Source organism: Mastigoproctus giganteus, chromosome 14 (assembly GCF_048544385.1).
Source record: "Mastigoproctus giganteus isolate SK-2022 chromosome 14, ASM4854438v1, whole genome shotgun sequence".
NCBI classification, from domain to species: Eukaryota; Metazoa; Arthropoda; class Arachnida; order Uropygi; family Thelyphonidae; genus Mastigoproctus; species Mastigoproctus giganteus.
The window spans coordinates 22937121-22955218 of record NC_143588.1 but is presented as its reverse complement, the minus strand read 5'-3'; the positions used below and the strand labels follow the sequence as shown (position 1 = coordinate 22955218).

Below are 18098 nucleotides of genomic sequence, written 5' to 3'. Positions count from 1 at the left end.
CTACTGGAAACCTAACAGTTTTAAGCTTTTTAGGCGAATTAATAAACTCTTTTGTTTAGTTTACTTTAAATAATTTTAATCAGAAATTTTAATCGAAAATGAGACGTCTGGTCACCCTAATTAAGACTAAGTCCTAGTCTGGGTATGGAATATACAAAAGATATCATACAGTGATATTGGTGAGCTACATCTGGAAAACTACATTCTCCAAAGGAGAAAATAAAATGCATTTTATGGAATCATCCTGAATTGAGTTTTGAGTCTGTGCATTTATTGGGTTGGCATCTATTGTCATCTTGGATTCGTTCGGCAGTCGGTTATCCCTACATTTCAAGATAGGATACTGGAGAGACTGCAAAAGGCCGAGACGCTTGGGTTTACAACGGGGACCGCTTCTAAATTATACCCGGAATAATTTTAGATTTTTTAAGGGACAGGCGAGTCTCTGGCAAAAACGCGAGTCCAAAATCCTTCTTGTGTATCCAGTTGGCAGAAGCAGTGTGCTCTTCTAGGTTAGATGTAAAGTCCACAATGTCTGTTCCATCCCTGAACTGGGTTTGCACAATGTCAGTTCCATGAACTGAGGTTACATCAATGTGGTGAAGTCATATTTGAAGCTATACAGAACATCAGCAGGGCCATCAAGTTCGTTCTTCACATTCCACACGTTCTGTAGAAAACAGCTAATCTGGATCCTGAGAAGAATCATTAGGTTGCCTAATGATTCATTAGGAACTATGGCAGGACAAATCTTAGCTGTTGTGTGAGAGATAGAGTGGTGACTGCCTGTAGTGGAGAGAGAGAGAGAGGGAGCCCACTAAAATATTGTTAGCTGGAATCTCAGGATCGACACCGATAAAGCTACTTTGTGCGACGGGAGATCTGTAGACCTGTAGTTATGCTGATGATATGTTAATTACCAGTTTGCACTTGCCACAGACCAATGAATCTCCGAGTTCCATTTTGCCCAATAATGCACAGCACAACTAATACATTGGATAGTCAGCAGATTTTCCTAAAATTAAAATTTATTCCCATTTTGTTTATAAATCTGATGGTTTCATTTTTGTATCTTGAGTGAAGACATGAAACAACAGTATCTATCAATTCAATATACAGGGGCTAGACAAAATAGGCAAATTTCCCAGAGAACACACACAATTCACAGACACGTGGGTACATGAATTAACCTTCCGGGTGACCCCAATGTATAATCTGATGCTAGATTGAGAGAGAAAGATGGATGGTTAATGTGTACAATGCTATGTTTCTTCAGAAATGTCTTCATAAGTGCGGAATGGGCGGAAGCATAGACGTGCAACAAAAACCAGGTGCCTTTGTCTCGAAATTACGACCTCACCAGGGAAATGTGTTTCAATGGTCTTTGAAGGACCTGTACGTAGAACGCAGCATTAGCTCTCTCCACTTCAGATACAAATTCCTTGTGTCACACACCCTGTTTGTAGAAAAACCATGATCAACATCATCTTGATTCTGGTTGTTGTTGTAATAGGGTTTTAGGGGCATCAGCGCCTATGGCCTTATTTTCCAAACGGTCTGTAAATTGCGTGTTATGCGTTCGATTTTCTGTTTGCTGGTTAAAAAACTCAAGTTTCCGGGAGAAAAACCCATGCTACTCTCGCCTGAGACCAACTAGCTCAGCCACGTGGTTAAAATGCCCACAAAAGCTTCCTCACGTCATCGATGGGACTTTCCACTCGCGGTGAGGAGGAAGGCGATTCTACCAACTGTGTTACCCACGAGGGCCTTGATCCTGGACTTCTGTAAGCGAAACTTTTTGGAACTTGGTGGTTATTTCGAAATCCGCTGCACGCTCTGACGCTTCGTCTCTGAAACATGCAACACTCATCAGTGATAATATAGTCGAGTAAATTGTGATTGTCTTGAAAAGCATGGATGAAGTCTTCGCATGATAACACTCTTCGTTGCTTCTGCTCATCTGCGAGGCTGTGTGGCATAAATTTTACACAGACCTTCCTTTTCCCTAAACCTTCATCCAGAATTTGACGATCGTCTCCTTAATCATATTCAACTCATCAACCATCATTCTGATAGTCAAACGAGTCAAATTGTTGTGTACGTTTAGCAGGGGAATCGATGAATAAAACTGCTGATTTGTTTAATGTACACTATCTAGAGCAACTCTATCAAAAAAAATCTCCCATATTAAAGCTATCAGAGAGCCAACTCATGTGTCTATGTGTAATATGTCCATAAATTGTTTGTGTTCTAGGTCGATTTGCCTCTTGTGCTGGACGAAAAACCCGAGTTTAGCGGGTAAAAATCTTGCGATCTACACCTGATACCAACTCTCATCCAGGGAGTGCAAAAAGGCCATAAAAGTTCCTCGCATCACAGAGAGTATTCGGAACCGGGCCTTTTCTACCCCGTGTGGTGAGGTTGGTGATTATACCTACTGCGCTACACGAGCAGAATGCAACTGTATTAAACGTTATGTCTGCATTCACAAACTATGGAAAAACAAACTCTGATAGAATTGTGAGAGAAAGTCGAATGTGATTAAAGAGACCGCTGGACACTGAAAAGGACTCAGCAATCCAGTTGCTTGCAAAGAGTTTATTGAGAACTTCATTAAGCTGAAATTTATAGCAGAGCCGCTTTGGCCAAGCCACTCGTTGCTAATGGTAATGCTAGAAAGGGACGCAATGGTGTAAGGAGAACAAAAACTGGACACCTTATGATTGGAAATACGTCATATTTTCGGACCAATCATAATTCACACATTTGCCAACATAAGGAAGAGTTTATTTGGCGAATGCCATAGGAAGCGCATCATCCTGCCCCACTCTCTTGTGCCAATCGTCAAACAGGAAGGATGATTCACAATGGCTTGGGCAGCTTGGCATCCTTTACGTCCTACCATCACTCTGAAGGGGCGAATTACTGCCCCTGATTACCTGGAAGTTCTGAGTGACCAGGTTCATCCCATGGTGCAAAGATGGTTTCCCACAAACGATGCCATGTTTCAAGTTGGAGCATTATTATCTATAATGCGCCAATACACACACAGCCAGATGTGTCCATCATGGTTTGAGTACATGAAACCGAGGCGAAGCAGCTCCCCTGGCCTATACAATCACCGGACTTATTGAGCCACCGATATTAAGTTATTCAGCCACTGCAGGCATATTTGGAGCGAAGAGTGAGAAGCAGATTTCTTCACCTTCATCACTCAAGGAGTTCGAAACGTTCTTCTATGAATAATGGTCCAATATTGCTCTTAAGACAGTTCAAGATTTATTTGAATCTATTCCACGTAAAACACAAGCTTTGTTTTAAAAGCAAAGGGTGACCGAACAGTAACACTAAGGGGTTTTTCCATGAATTTTTTCCCCCTTATATATTTTTCAATAGTACCTTTTGGAATCTCACAGTTGAGCTCAAAAGACACCTCAGTTTTAGAAGCACTCTCCTCTGAGGCAGTAATTCCAGTTCACTGACATCAACATCCTTACTCTCTCGTGTAACTGTTAGCAACATGTCACGAAAAATCTTCTTTCAAATCTTCATGAAATCTTTAATTCCATGAAATAGATTCTCATCTACGAAAATCGATATTCTCGTATACCCGGAAAAATGCAATAATTTCGTTTGTTATATTCAAATTGACGTTGTAACCAGAAATTTAATTAGGTTCCAAATCCAGTTTTAAAATTATGTGTAATTTCTGTGTCCTATTATGGCCAGTCCTTGAATATACAAGTACTGAAAGAACTTGCATTCTTTCATTCTTTTTTTGACCATATCAAAAATGACCCAAGACCGTTCGCTTCGTTCCATTTCGTACACTTGGTTAAGACAATTTCGAAGACTAGTTGAGAAAAACGATAAAATTCAAAGTTCTGCCTGACTAACGTTTCTACAAAAATTCCAACAACGTTCTTTAGACGAGTTTCAAAAGCCAATAAAAAAAAACCTGCGAACCCGAAGTCTGACAATGTCTGAGCGCTGTCTAAAAGTTTTTCAATAAAAGAAAATTTTTTTAACTTGAACAAAAAAATTTTTCTCGTTGGAATGCAAGAAGACGTGTTACCAAAATTACTGATGATATAACAATCTCATAGTTGGATATGTTTTGGTTTTTTTATAATTTTGAATAAATGCATATTATTACAACACTATTAATTTATGAGTTTTTGAAGATTATTTCAGCAAAACAGCCATTTTGAGAAAAAATACGCAACAGATTTTCAGGTGTTGCTTTTCATATTGTTAGCATTAATTTGGATTAGTTCATTTGAATATAAAGCTTATTATTAATATGATAAATTATATTGATGTTACAAATATGAGGTTCGTGACGTCAAGTAGCAGAAATTATGACAGCACTGATTAATAAAACCGCGTCCGAATCCTCTAAAAGTAATGACATTCGAGATTTGGGAATCATGAGTAGATAAGCGGTCTTTCTAAAGCTGTCATCAGAGAGATCAGTTTGTAGTAACTGTAAGTTTACATTAACTTAAGAATCCCTTAGGATTCTCGTGATGAGGGCGCTCTTATGATAAATTCACTTTTGCACGTACATAATGAGATGTGTTTGCTTTATCTCATAACAGAATCCTCCAGCATAGAGAAGAAAAACCATCGACCAGTTGATTCGCTTTAAAGAATGACGTAACAGATAAATTCCAAGTTTGGGAGAAAACGTTATTACTACGCATGCGTGCGCTCTCAGATCCTTGATGGGCAAAACTAGAAGAATAATCCCAGCCTACACGAGAACTCCGGCATCTATATAAGCAAGGTTAATCACTATTATGACACCGTGTCTCTCTTCTCATCTGTCTTTCCTTCTGCGCAGTGTATTTGTATTTACTTCCTGCTGGTTGAGTCAATAACGTTATTCATAGCGAAGTCTTTCAAAGTAAGCGAATCTATTTATTATGCTGTTTCTTTTAATGCTGTTTTTTTAAACACTTAACGCGAAACTGGTTTATTCATTAATTAATGAGTTAAGCTCTTTTGTAATGAAGGAAGACTTTATTGAAACTTGAAAACAAAAACGAATATTAGGTTGAAAATATCCCGATGGAAAAATTATGCTTAATTTAACTTATTGTTCGATAAATTCTACAAGTTTAGTCTTCCAAGCTACTTAATTAAAATATTATATTATTTGAACGTTTTAAATAAGAAAGTGTTAGCTTAAATTTACTGATGAACTTCTTTCTTTGTGGAAGTATAGTCGATGATACTTGGGACTCACTTGGTACAGCCCGAGTTTGATATTCTAAATGAACAGACCTTTTAACGCTGAGTTAGTCTCAGATAGAATTGCTGTTTGCTTTTTATCTTTCATAAGCGAAACATGAAACAAGAACATTCACTTCTTGACCTCTTAAAGAGATTTTGTTATAGAAATTTGTCCTTTTATGTTTTCTGCATCCCGAAAAGCATGGCATCTAACCATATGTGGATTATAGAATAGCAGTTTAGTGATCAATGGATCAATGTCCTCATACTCTTAGCTGTCTTAGCGTAAAAGATATTATTTTCAAAGTGTATTCCCATCCGGGAATGCACCTATTTTCCTTTTTATTTCAATCTCCTCTGTAACTGTATAGCGATTCCAGTGCTTGTTACTTGGTCTGTTCAATTTGGGCTAAAAGTAGTTGATTCCATTTGCTCACTGGTGATGCAAATTACACCAGTGAGCTTGAGTCATTGGTAAGATTACAAAAGTTATGGTTGTAGACCTAATACAGGACAATCTCAACAAGAATGGAATCCTCTATGTCTGTTTTCAACGTTTTTTTCGCTAAAAGAAGATCCTGCAAAAAAAAATTGACATTACATATATCTTGATTTGGAAAGACCTGACATTGTGCCTCATGCGAAGTTTTTGTACAAATCAGAGCAGGCAGGGATGACAGATAAGCTCCATCGGTGGATAGATTGGACAAGAGATAGAGTGGTCATAAATGAATATTCTCCAGGGAGAACTGAAATAGCAAATGCGATCTCCAGATTAGTGAGGAAAGGAGTGGTTATATATGAGTATTTTCCAGGGTGTACAATCTCAACAAAAATGCAATCCTCTATGGTTTCAACGTTGTTTCGCTAAACGAAAGTCTTGCCTCACAAATCTGGTGCGATCTCTCAGGGAGCAGTGCTGTTCGGATCGCTCTTTTTCCTAAATGATATTGATGAAAGAATACAGGGGAAGTAACAAGTTTTCTGATGACTGGAATTGGGAAAGTTCTGTTCTCACCTTCCCAATTTTTCCCAAGTGCAATACTTTGTATTTAATGCTGTTAAATGCAAAGTACTGCACTTGAGGAGAAAACAAACTCGGAACGGGTTTACAAACGGGGAGGGGAATTAAAGGATGTTCAGGATGAGAATGACTTGGGGATTATAAAGAAGAAAGACGAATTCCAAAATGCAGTGAAAGCAAGCCACATATGGGGTTTTATCTAAAAATTATCAAAATTTCTCAAGCAGAGATCATATCTTTCTCTAAACGAAGAGGCTGTGACCATATTAGGAATATTGTAACCGGTCTGGAGGCGGTACTTAAAGAAAGATATAAAGCTTTTGGAGACAGTGAAGGGGGACTTATTTGGGAAATACATCAAGGCAGATTACTTTTCTAATTGGAATACCACAGGAATTTGCACTGAGGCTATTGATATTTGATATCTGTTAATTATCTGGTTAAAAATAGAATTATATTCTATTCTATGATATTATAAAATTACTAAAAAAAATAAAATAATATTTAAGAAATTTCTAGAATATTCCAAAAAGGTATAAAAGATTCCTGAATGTGGTAGAAAGTTGTAGATGGTTCTGGTTCTAGAATATTCGAGAAAGTGGGAGTATTGTTTCAATATTACAGAAGATTGTAGAGGGTTTTGTAGTAATGTAAATTGAGGAGTAATAGTAGTAACTTATCGAACTCCCGTGTCTACATCCATTGAAAAACTTCGTCTTAAACAAGCAAGACTTCGTGGTCATGTAGTGGTCCTAAAACTCATTAAAAGAGAAATTCGAAAGAAACGGTTGGCTTGGGCTAAAAGCCATCAACAATGGACAATTGAAGAGTGGAAAAGCATACCGTGGACGGATGAATACAAATTTAAAAGTTTTGTATTCAAGTGTAGAGTTTATATGAGACGATCCACTGAAATAAAAATGGTACCACATTTTTAGTGGCTACAGTCAAGCATGGTGGTGGTTCCACCATGATCTCGGGTTGCTTCTGTTTTTCTGGAGTGGGTGACTTTGTCAGAATTGCCGAAACTTTAAGAAAAGGAGGCTATAAAACATTCTTAAACATAATGCAATCCTCTGTACTTTGACTTTCTGGAAGAAATTTTATATTACAACAAGGTAATAACCCGAAGCACAGCATTAAATTAACAATAAACAAAGGAGGGCGTATTGAAAATTATGGTGTGGCCACCCCAATCATCTGACTTAAACCCAATAGAGCTTTTCTGGAATTACCTTTTAGGACGGAGCTTACATATCTTGGTGAACTTACTGACATCTAGATAAGATACTCCAGATAACCCTCACCAGATCTCAGGCGAGGATCACCTGAGATCTGGCAAGGTTTAGATTTTAGCAGCGTTTTACACCAGTGGTCTTCAGGCATTCCTCAATTGTCGTACCAAAAATTAGCACTCATCCAACATGATATGACATGACTACCGCAGCTGTTGGTATGGAGGAAATTTTTCCTCCTTTCATAGTCAACGCCCACTTCATCCTCCTCCCAATATAGGATGTCTTCTGGCTGTACAACGTATGTACAGCGTTCACAAGTCTACTTGAATTTCTAATTTCCTCTTGAATTACTACTGCTTCGCGTTTATTCAATTTCATTATGACTTCTTTTCTATTAATTTAAAGGGCGAAAAAGTTGCTGTATGATTCTTATCATACAGCAACTTTTTCGTCATGAACGTGTTCATGACGAAAATCAATCGCGTTTATTGACGTCAATCGCGTTCATCGCCATGAACGCGATTTCGTCAATAAATCATCGACATGGGGAAAGAATGTGATCTGGTGGACTTCGAAAAGGGATGATTGCTGGTTACTAGTTGAAGAGTGGCAGTATTTCGGAAACTGCGAATCTTGAAGGCTGTTAGCGGAATGTTGTAGTTAGGGTGTTCCAAAAGTGGACCGACAGTGGGCAGAACAGCAAAGACTTATGTAAACTCTAGAAGGAAAGGGATGAATCAGGTTGGTTTACTTGATATTGGTCATTCGACTGTTGATGATCCGGCTCAGGAAGCTGACAAATTGAATGAGTATTTTGCACCTACATTCACACATGAGGAATTCTGTAGTGAAGTGGAGGACAGAAGCTTATTAAACTCTAACAGGGAGCTTAATGATTTAGTAATGACAGAGAGCAAAGTGGAGAAGAAATTGTTGAGATTAAACATAGAAAGCCACCTGGGGTGAATGAGAGCTTCCAACATAATTATGAGAGCATCCTTGGACTCGTGGGAAGTCGCACAGACTGGATATGTGTAAATGTACCCCCAATTCACAAAGGGGGATCAAAGGCTGACACAAGTAATTACAGACCTGTTAGGTTAACTTCTGTTCCGGCGAAAATAATGGAGTCACTGGTTAAAGAAGCATTGCAGGATCATCTAGACAAGACTGCAGTAATAGTTTAAGACACAGCATGGAATTGTTAAAGAGAGGTCTTGTCGGACCAATTTGATTGGATACTATGATGTGGCCACAAAAGAACTGAATGCCAAAAATAATTTTGATATCATATACTTGGATTTCAGGAAAGCTTTTGACACTGTTGCGCATGGAAGACTACTGTACAAATTGGAGTATTTCATTAAGGACAAGTTGCTGCTATGGATAAAGGGATGGTTGAGTGAGAGAAAACAGAAAGTGGTAATCAATCGACACTGCTCTTCTATTCGTGGACTAATGTTATTAATGGGGTCTCCCAGGGTTCGATGTTGGGCCCATTGTTGTTTTGTATATTTATCAATGATATTGATGAAGGCATATCAGGCTTAAATTTGCAGATAATACAAAGGTTGGCATTATTGTTAATGATAGTAATAACAGTATGCTACTACAACAGGATCTAGAAAAGTTGGGCAGATGTGCTGGGAAGTAGCAACTGAAGATTAACCTTGACAAATGCAAAGTACTGCATATGGGTAACAGTAACTCCAAAGTAACGTACCAACTGTAAACACTCAGGGTGGTAGAGAATGAAAAAGATCTGGGGTAATTGTGCAGTCAGATATGAAGTTTTCTGACAGTTCAGACAGGCTACCAGAGCAGGTCATGGGGTTTATAAATGATATACAGGAATTTTGGGAAAGGAGGTGATTATCCCTTTGTATAAGGCAATGGTCAGTCCATGCCTTGAGTACTGCGTACAGGTCTGGAAGCCTCATTATAGGAAGGACAATAAGATTGGTGAGGGAAACGAAGGGGTCCTCTTACCAAGAAAGTCTTAAGTTCTGCAAATTGCAGCGTTTAGAGACTAGGGATCTGCGAGATGATCTGACTGAGGTGTATAAGGCCTTGAATGGTTTGAGGAAGCTCAATGATGATGGGATTCTTCCTCTTGCTCAGACTACTCACCTGCGAGGACAATTTCAAATTATGGACAGATAGTTGTAGAATAAATATGCGGAAATTTGTCTTTAGCCAGCGGATAGTTGAATCCTAGAACAAACTTCCATCTATTGTGGTGAAAGTTAATAGCTCAAATAAATTCAAGGAAGAACCAACTACATAAAGCTTTGGAGAGGAAGGATGGGTGAAATGGGAAGGGTTTTTCCCTTTTTTTTTTTTTTTTTTTGTCTAATGCTATATAAGCTTGCTTTCATATGCCTCTACTAATGCTAACGCTAACCAGCAGTCGCCGGGCCAGTGGCGGGCCCCCGAGCCTCATCGAAGAAAACGGTGGAACAACTGACCATGGATATCAACCGGCGTACGACCAGCAGTGTTCCCGAGACCACGATCCAACGAACCGTCCTCCATATGGCCACCGGAATAGGGTAAGCGCCCAGTCTAAGTATCCATCCATCGCCATCATCACCTCATTGGCAACTGGAAGAAAGTTGCCTTTTCCAAAGAATCGCGTTTGCTGCTATGCCGTGTGGACGGTAGATAGAGGGTACGGAGACAAACTGTGAAGAGGAATCACACCGAGATACTGGTCCAACAGAAACGGGCAGGTGGCAGAAATGTTTTAGAGTGGAGAATGTTCTCTTGGGAATCTCTTGGAACCCTCTGGGTGGTAGAAAAAAGTACCTATCCATTGTGATTGATCAGTAGACCCCCCTCTCTTCCCCCTCGTGGTCTTCCCGGATTGTACAGGTTTGTTCCACCCTGCCATGTTGCAGATATTGTTCAAGAGTGATTCGCCAACCACAAAAATGATTTCTAGGTGGTACCTTGGCTGCCCAATTAGCCGTATATGAATCCCATATAGATTACGTGGAATTACGTAATCGCTATGGGATTACGTGGATTAATAAATCCGGCTTTTGGATCCTACACCAAGGACGATCACAGATCTACCGAACTTAATATCGGCGAAATGGAACAATATACCTTTTGCAACGTTCAGACGCCCCATAAAGTCCATGCCTTGTCGTGTGGGGCCGGTACTCGTGGCAAGAGGAGAACATACATACTATTGGGTAGGTGGTTATAAGTTTTGACTGGACAGTGTATACTTCCAGAGGCAGGGCCACGTACTTCTGAAAGTAGGTGGCCCTGCCTCTTAATGTTCTCGTGAATATTCACATGTTGTGAGAATGTTGCTATGAACGCATTTCATACAATATATTTATAAACTCCCATATTCGTGTTGTCTGTTTCACCTTTGCCAAACGTATTCCGCAGAACTCAAGAAGCAGGCCTTCAAGGTAGATATGCAAATGATGTAGAATTCACTCTTTAAATGCGTATGTTATCCGCTCTTGCTTCTCTAGTCACAGATTAGTTTGAAATATGGATAGAAAATTGTCCTTTAAAGCAACAATTATTGGAGTACTTCTAGCAAAATGGGCATAGAAGAAGCAAAGACATGATCTTCTAACTTTTTCTACCAACCTCTGGCTATGAGCGTGTTAGGAGCAATTTCTCCCCTAAAAACGCGGTTAATAATAATAATAAAACTGAACCACTGCGGTTTGAGAATAATTGCTTACAACCTAGAATCTGCTTGCTAAGTGATCGGTCCATTTCAGCAATCATCATGTCTTTGCTACAATAATTTCCAACGGCACTGTTCTTCCGATTTGGTATCCAAACACGTAGGTCATCCAGCGCCCATTACTGGCGTTCCTTCTATGAAATGGAAACCCTGGATGAACGTTCTTTTACAAAGCCATGGTCCGATGTGTTCGTTCCCCTCAGGATTTCCACATTCATGAATGTGAAATGCGAGTTAAAAGGGCAGAAACAATTTCCAAGCATTCTCTAATCTTATGGAGAGTCTCTCTTTAGTCTTAGCTTCAACAGCCAAAGATGGTGGTTGCTTAACACAAAACGTGCCATCAACATCAATAAAAGGAAACTGAGGCAACTGCTTGGCCCTCTGGTCTTTCTCTCCACCACTGGTCTTTGGGCTTATTTTGCTGTGATTTCTATTATTCTTGATTGCGATTTGTATAATGGTATTTACTGAGCGAATTGCTGAAGAAGTCGTGTGAATAAGAAACTATAGCAGTACCTGATGGCCAATAACAATTTAAATGAAAAGATCGCTAGTGTACAACAAGCAAATATTTCCTCCTTGATGTTCCCCAGTATATATTCCCTAATAGCAAAACACCCCTTCCTTTTAACTAAAAAAAAAAAAAAGAAGTTTCACCTAATTTCATTTCTCACTATCAGAAATTTACCATCTTTTACTTTTGAATCTCAATGAACTTCTTATTGAATTTCCCCTTTTCTTAATTTCCGCTTGTTCATCACGTATCAGTACCGAGTCTTTTAATTCCAATCTTTTCTGCAGAGCGTTTCGTGGGAGGGAAAATTATCGAAGTGACAAGGCTCTTATTAAATAGTTCCGCCACAATGTGCCGAATACATCGAATCTTTTGATGATTTCGTTTCTATTTCGCACACACTTTGGTCCTTTTTTATTTCATCAAACCTTTGTAAAGCTTCCTTTTCTTCCACGTTCTTCTTTATGATATGTTAATGAAGTAGAAATTAAAATGACCTTTGTTTGTCGAGCGGGTGTAAAGAGGAAGGTTTTTTAATATCCCGAAGTAACCTGCTCAAGATTTGCTCCACCCCTGGGTATTCACGGGGATGAAAGCGGAATTTAAACTACCACCATTTGATTTGTTTTCTCTGCTGTAATGCGATCCATCTGGTAACACGGCATCCACTCTTTTCGGTTATAAAAAAAACTTCATTAAGTTCATCTTGCTCTTTTGAAATCCCCTTCTTTTATGAACGTATTTGTCGGAGAATTACACGGACCTTGTAACCATTACTTAACGCACTGCTGTGTACTATATAAGGACAAGCCCGTCATCAATTTACAACAGAATACATTGTGTGTATTCTGCCCATAAAAATTCCTCCCATCGGAATGAAATTCCAACAAAGTTTTTCTGTGCTGTGGAAAAGTAAAATAAAATAAGTGAAGATGATCAGCGATTTTTAGTGATCTTCTACGAGCGTGGACTGTTTAAGGGCTGTAAAGCCAGAAGAAACTCATTGATACAGATGCAAGAAAGTTATGATGCAATTTTCTTCCATACAATGGAATAAACAATAATAAAGAGCGAATAGATCGATGTTTTATTATTCAGCAAAATCTAGTTCTACCCTATTCTCAATACAACTTCATGACCCTTTCAACAAAGCGCTGTTACAACAACTATAATAATAATAATTATTATTATTTTTATTAAATTGGGTCGGTTCGAAAAGTCGGAGACTGTCTCCAAAAGACACTCTGGAGCAAGTGGTGCCATCCTTATTATGATATCACAAGGGAAAGGCAGGATTATCCAACCCGAACCCCCTGGAAGTGCTTCAGTGCAACTGCGCTAATGACCACCCATACGTTTACCATGCGAGCATACTATGAAATAACCAAGATAGGGACCGATATGACAATAAACAGGATGAAACTACACACCAAGCAGTTGAAAGTTCCTAGACGTTCAGGTCACTGAACAGAGAATAGCAGGAGACGGACATCGTTGTGAAGAACCTGATAGCTCCAGGAATCTTGGAAAAAATCAAGCAGGATGTGAGCGACTAACTACAAAGAATAGGGACACAAACGAACTAGAACTACAGGAAAAACAGCAAGTACAAGAAGTACAACCCAGAGAAGTTGACGTGAAAACAGATGAGGCAGCGATACCCAGAATAGAAGAAGAGTAGAAAAACGCTCTATCACAATTCCAGCTAATGGACCTACAAAGACCCATACCATGAAGCAGAGACCCAACAGAATCTCGAGACGAGTCACAGATCAGCTCAATTGGCGAATTATGCCAGATTACCTCAACAACAGCGAAGTAACACTGGATGCCATCCGCACTGTGCCGCTGTAAAAGCCACCAGGATGAACAGGAAACAAAAAACATTGTGTGTGTGTGTGTGTGTGTGTGTGTGTGTGTGTGTGTGTGTGTGTGTGTGTGTGTGTGTGTGTGTGTTCCCAGCACGCGTAACTGAAGTTCAATGAGACTTCTTTAGAATCTTTTGAAACGTTTATTATTTCAATGTTACAGTGGTTTAATTTACAATTGTTTTACAAGTTTATTACAAGGATTTTACAGTTTTCTCCTTTGTACTCAATGGAGGTGGTTTTGGTGGTTCATTACACGTATACGTACTGTACTCTATACACTTTACAACGCTCCCTAATAGTCTTCGGCATGTTGAATTATAATTTTTTTTTTGCGTCGAAATTTTATGAGATACTGTAGAGAAGAACAAAAGAAATTTTTAAAATTGGATTGCTAGAAGCTAAGATATAGAGATTTAAAACGTAAACGCGACAAGCGTGCAAGTTACGCCGTGGCCGCGATGTAGGAGTACTGATTGCGTTATGCATCGCTGCTACGTATAGCTCCACATTTTCAGCGCGAATTGTCAAACCACGTACGCAAGTTACTCCCATGCGAAAACTGCCTGGGCACACCTAAAGAAGTTTCACTTCAAAAATAGCCTTCTATACGAAAAGCGGACAAGAAGAGAAGGAAAGAGGCACTCGAGAGGACCCTAGTGGGTAGCACAGTTGATGAATCGCTGTGCTCTCCACAGCAAGTGGAAAAGACCTCAGTTCAAGTCTCGTCGATGACGTGTAGAATTTTTATCTGACATTTTCCCAAAGTGGCTGAGTTAGTCGGTCTCAGGCGAGAGTATAATTTTTTCTCCCGGAAACTCGGTTATTTCGTCAAGAAAATTGAAAAGCGACCACAACACACGCAATTTACAGACAGTGTACACCATGCAATATGGCCTTATTCGCTGATGTTCCTAAAACCAAACAACAACACTCAAGGAGTTCCGGGGAAACCTGTAGAACAGCGAAGTCAGCCATAACGGCCATGCCCTAATGGATCCAGAACGGAAGAAAACCAAGAATGTACAAGGGATGACAGAATGGAAAATTAAAAGTGCAATAGCCGATCACGAAGTTCCACATCTGGCGAAACCCAGGGATAGACAACTCTACAACTACAGATACAAGAAGTTCAGCTACACACAGGCATATAGCGAAGCAGTTCACCCAAATGGTAAGGCACTCCAACACAATCCCAGAGTCTCTGACTCAGGGAATTACCTATCTGAAGGCTAAGAACACACTACAAACCTGGAAAAGTACAGACCGATCACCTGTTTTCCAACAACGAACTAGATACTGACCAACTGGATAATCAAGAAGATATCAGACTTGGAGAGCAAAAACCTAATGGCCGAGCAACAGAAGGAATGTTAGCAGATGAGCAAAAGATGCAAGAAACAACTGACCATCGACACGGAAGTTATGTTGCTTTGTTTTTTTTTGTTTTTTTTAGGAGCATTAGGAACTAAGGCCATATTGCACCGGGATATGCCGTGGTCATTCCCTGACTTTTCCGCATCTTCCGTATTTGGTGATGACGGGCTCGAACCCCCGGTCTAATCAAAAAGCGTGTGATACGCACTACTGCTCCTTCCCAGTTATGGGGCAAGCTTAAGAAGCATCGCAACCTGTACACGGTCTACATCGAATACCGCAAGGTCTTCGACTTTGTCCTATATCTGGCTGATACAGACACTGAAGATCTATAAAGTTCCAACAACCATGGCGACATGTATTCCACACTTCCAGCAACCATGGCGAAATGTATATTTGTATAAGAAGGATATTCACACCTAACAGAATATCCAAAGTCAAGCAGCATATTGAAGTTTTTTAGCCACTTAACCAGGTGGAGTTTAATAAATCATTAACCACGGTCAAGCAATAGCACTTAAAACAGATGATAGTCTTCTACTGCATAAGTTCAATGAGACTCCAAAACAGGTGAAGGTTTGAAGAAAAAGGCTTCGTTCAATACGGGGAGAACAATGGGAAAAGATATGGATTCAGTAGAATCGTCACTAAAACGACTTTTGTAGCGAAGAAGGACTGCAAGTTCAATGTTAACAGTATTCCTGATATAAAGGGCTTCAACATTTATAACTGTTTTCATTTTGCAATGTTTCTAAATTTACTTTTCATAAGGAAGGAGAGCATCCTGACAACAGTTAACCTATAAATTGTTCTCAAAGCGAAGACGACTTCTTAAAGAACAAATAGTTCACCAATTAAATCTGCACTCAGCAGAATACCATACGGGAACAAAATGACAGTAAGTCTGAACAGCAAATTAGCTCAGAGGAAAGAATTCTTAGCTTAATTATATACAACAAACAGTTTAAGTAATACTTTTGAACATTAAATTGGCATGATGAAGATTTATAATAAAACTTTAACATATTTTGAACGTCAAACTCAGTAAAATGATAACTATAATGAGAGAATTAATGACAATAACAAATGCATCAAAATGCGACCCAAACCCCTAATAAATGCGACCCATTTAGAAAACCGTCATACATTGAACATTTATGCAAACTTTAAGACCACTTTTCAGTCTGTGCACAAAAGCAGAGGGGCGATTGAGAGAGTTTGTACAGCTTTTCATTAAGTGACGACCTATGTCCATGTACAATAAATCATTGTGAAATGGAGGACCGCCATCAAGGTCGAGAACTTCACGACCAGACGATCCCATCAGAAGAGGAATCTTCCAAAAGATGCTCTGAACACACTATGGTTCCCTGTAGCACTCACCCACTTACCATTCTCAATAAATAACAGCAAGTACGGATATACCCTAAAAAAAGGGTTTACTTTCCAGGAAAGCAGAGCACCAATCTAACAAGCCATAAGGAAGATGGGCAAACGGCGCACACTGCTCAACCTCAACAAGGTGACCCTACCCACACAAATGGAAGACAACACAAAGACAGAAATATGGGAGAAGACCCTCCGTGGTAGACTCTACAACAACCTTCATCAAGTCTACACAGATAAGATCAACGTGGCAAATTTAGTCAGCTTCAAAAGAAAGGTAGCGTGGTTTTTTCGTCCAGTAAACAGTAAATTGCCCACAGAACACACAATTTTTACAGACAGTACAGTATACACGAAGCAATATGGCCTTAGTCGCTGATGCGCCTAAAACCCTACAACTATCTGAACCACTGGATGCCCCCTTAAGAACCTAGTAACAATAGGCTTCACAGAGAATACTTACATAGAACTCCAGAAAGCAGCGACATTGAACAGTTGCAGGTTAGTCAGAGAGTTCCTCGACCAACAGTAATACAATCTTGATACCAGTACTCTCAAGGGGTGGAAAAATTCCATAAAGAGAAAAAGTCATAATAATAATAATAAAACGCCTTGTGTATCCTGTACGCACGAAAGATGTTTTATTTTACGTGAAAACATCTTTGGATTAGACGAGGTTAAAGGGGTTTAGTATGAAACGAGATTGTAAAGAGTGTAAATGTCTTTGAAATACAGCATGAATTATAGTTCCATGATTGGTAGTCGATATAGATCTAAAATTATTTGGTTTGGATTGGATTGGATTAGGTTTGGATTAAGTATCTGCAAAATTAATGTTGAAATCTCCACTAAGTATCATTGGTATTCGGTCGCATTTCTTGTGAGAAAATTGTTGTAGCAATGCAGCTCCTTCAATCGTGTAAGAAAGTAAAACGAAATGGATGAATCCAATAATGTGTTCGATCTTTTGGTTAAATGTAAATGCCTACCGACAATATCGTTTGACAATCAGGAAGAAGGCATTCAGCTGCACAAATGTCTCTAACAGGTCACGGATTTGCCAACAGTTTGTCGATAAATCACTTCCACATGAGAAGTAAGATGTTTTTGCCATAGCAAACCGACGAGCCTTCGTTCTAACAGGTCCCTCAAAGTCGAAGCTGGTTGTTCCAGTATACTCTGTCTAGCCCGTTCAGAAATCAATTGAAAATCCTCAGGTAATTCATTTGAACTCAAATCTTCTCGATCGAAATCTTCAGGAAGTTCTTGAATATAATTTCGTTAAGTCGAAGGTCCAGCTTCTTGATGAGAAGTCGATGCAGAAGATTGAGGTTGATAAAAATCTTGAGAAGCAGATTTTATTAAACTCTGCATTTTTTTTCGTTCTCTGTGTGTTTGAATTTGTTCTTTTGTCGACATGGGAAGCTTCTTCGGTAGCTTCGAAGCTTTTATTTTTGGATAATATTACTACCCACTGCTTACTCTACCGAATAAACATTAGTAACTGAGTTAGCATTCGTGGCACCATTTAGGAAGTGACGTCATTTGCGTTATTTAAAATCTAAACTGGGATCAGCTTTCTTCGTTACCAACCAATTTCGTCATTTCCGTTAGAAGAAAATTTCGTTACCAATCGATTTTACTCTAGTGCTGCCATAGATGTTTTCACACCAATAATGAAGATATTAGAACACTTAGAGAACCAGAACATCATGACCGAGCAGCAGAAAGG

At 39.2% G+C, this 18098-nt stretch overlaps 1 protein-coding gene across 1 annotated transcript in view; it reads left to right on the top strand.

Moving 5' to 3' along the window:
• The first annotated feature begins 4816 nt into the window (after positions 1-4816).
• Positions 4817-18098, top strand: part of LOC150075018 (uncharacterized) — a 30020-nt gene continuing 16738 nt past the window's right edge. The window contains exon 1 of the mRNA XM_090388894.1: positions 4817-4909. The gene's annotated coding sequence lies outside the window, so the exon portion shown is untranslated. The remainder of the gene's footprint in view (positions 4910-18098) is intronic.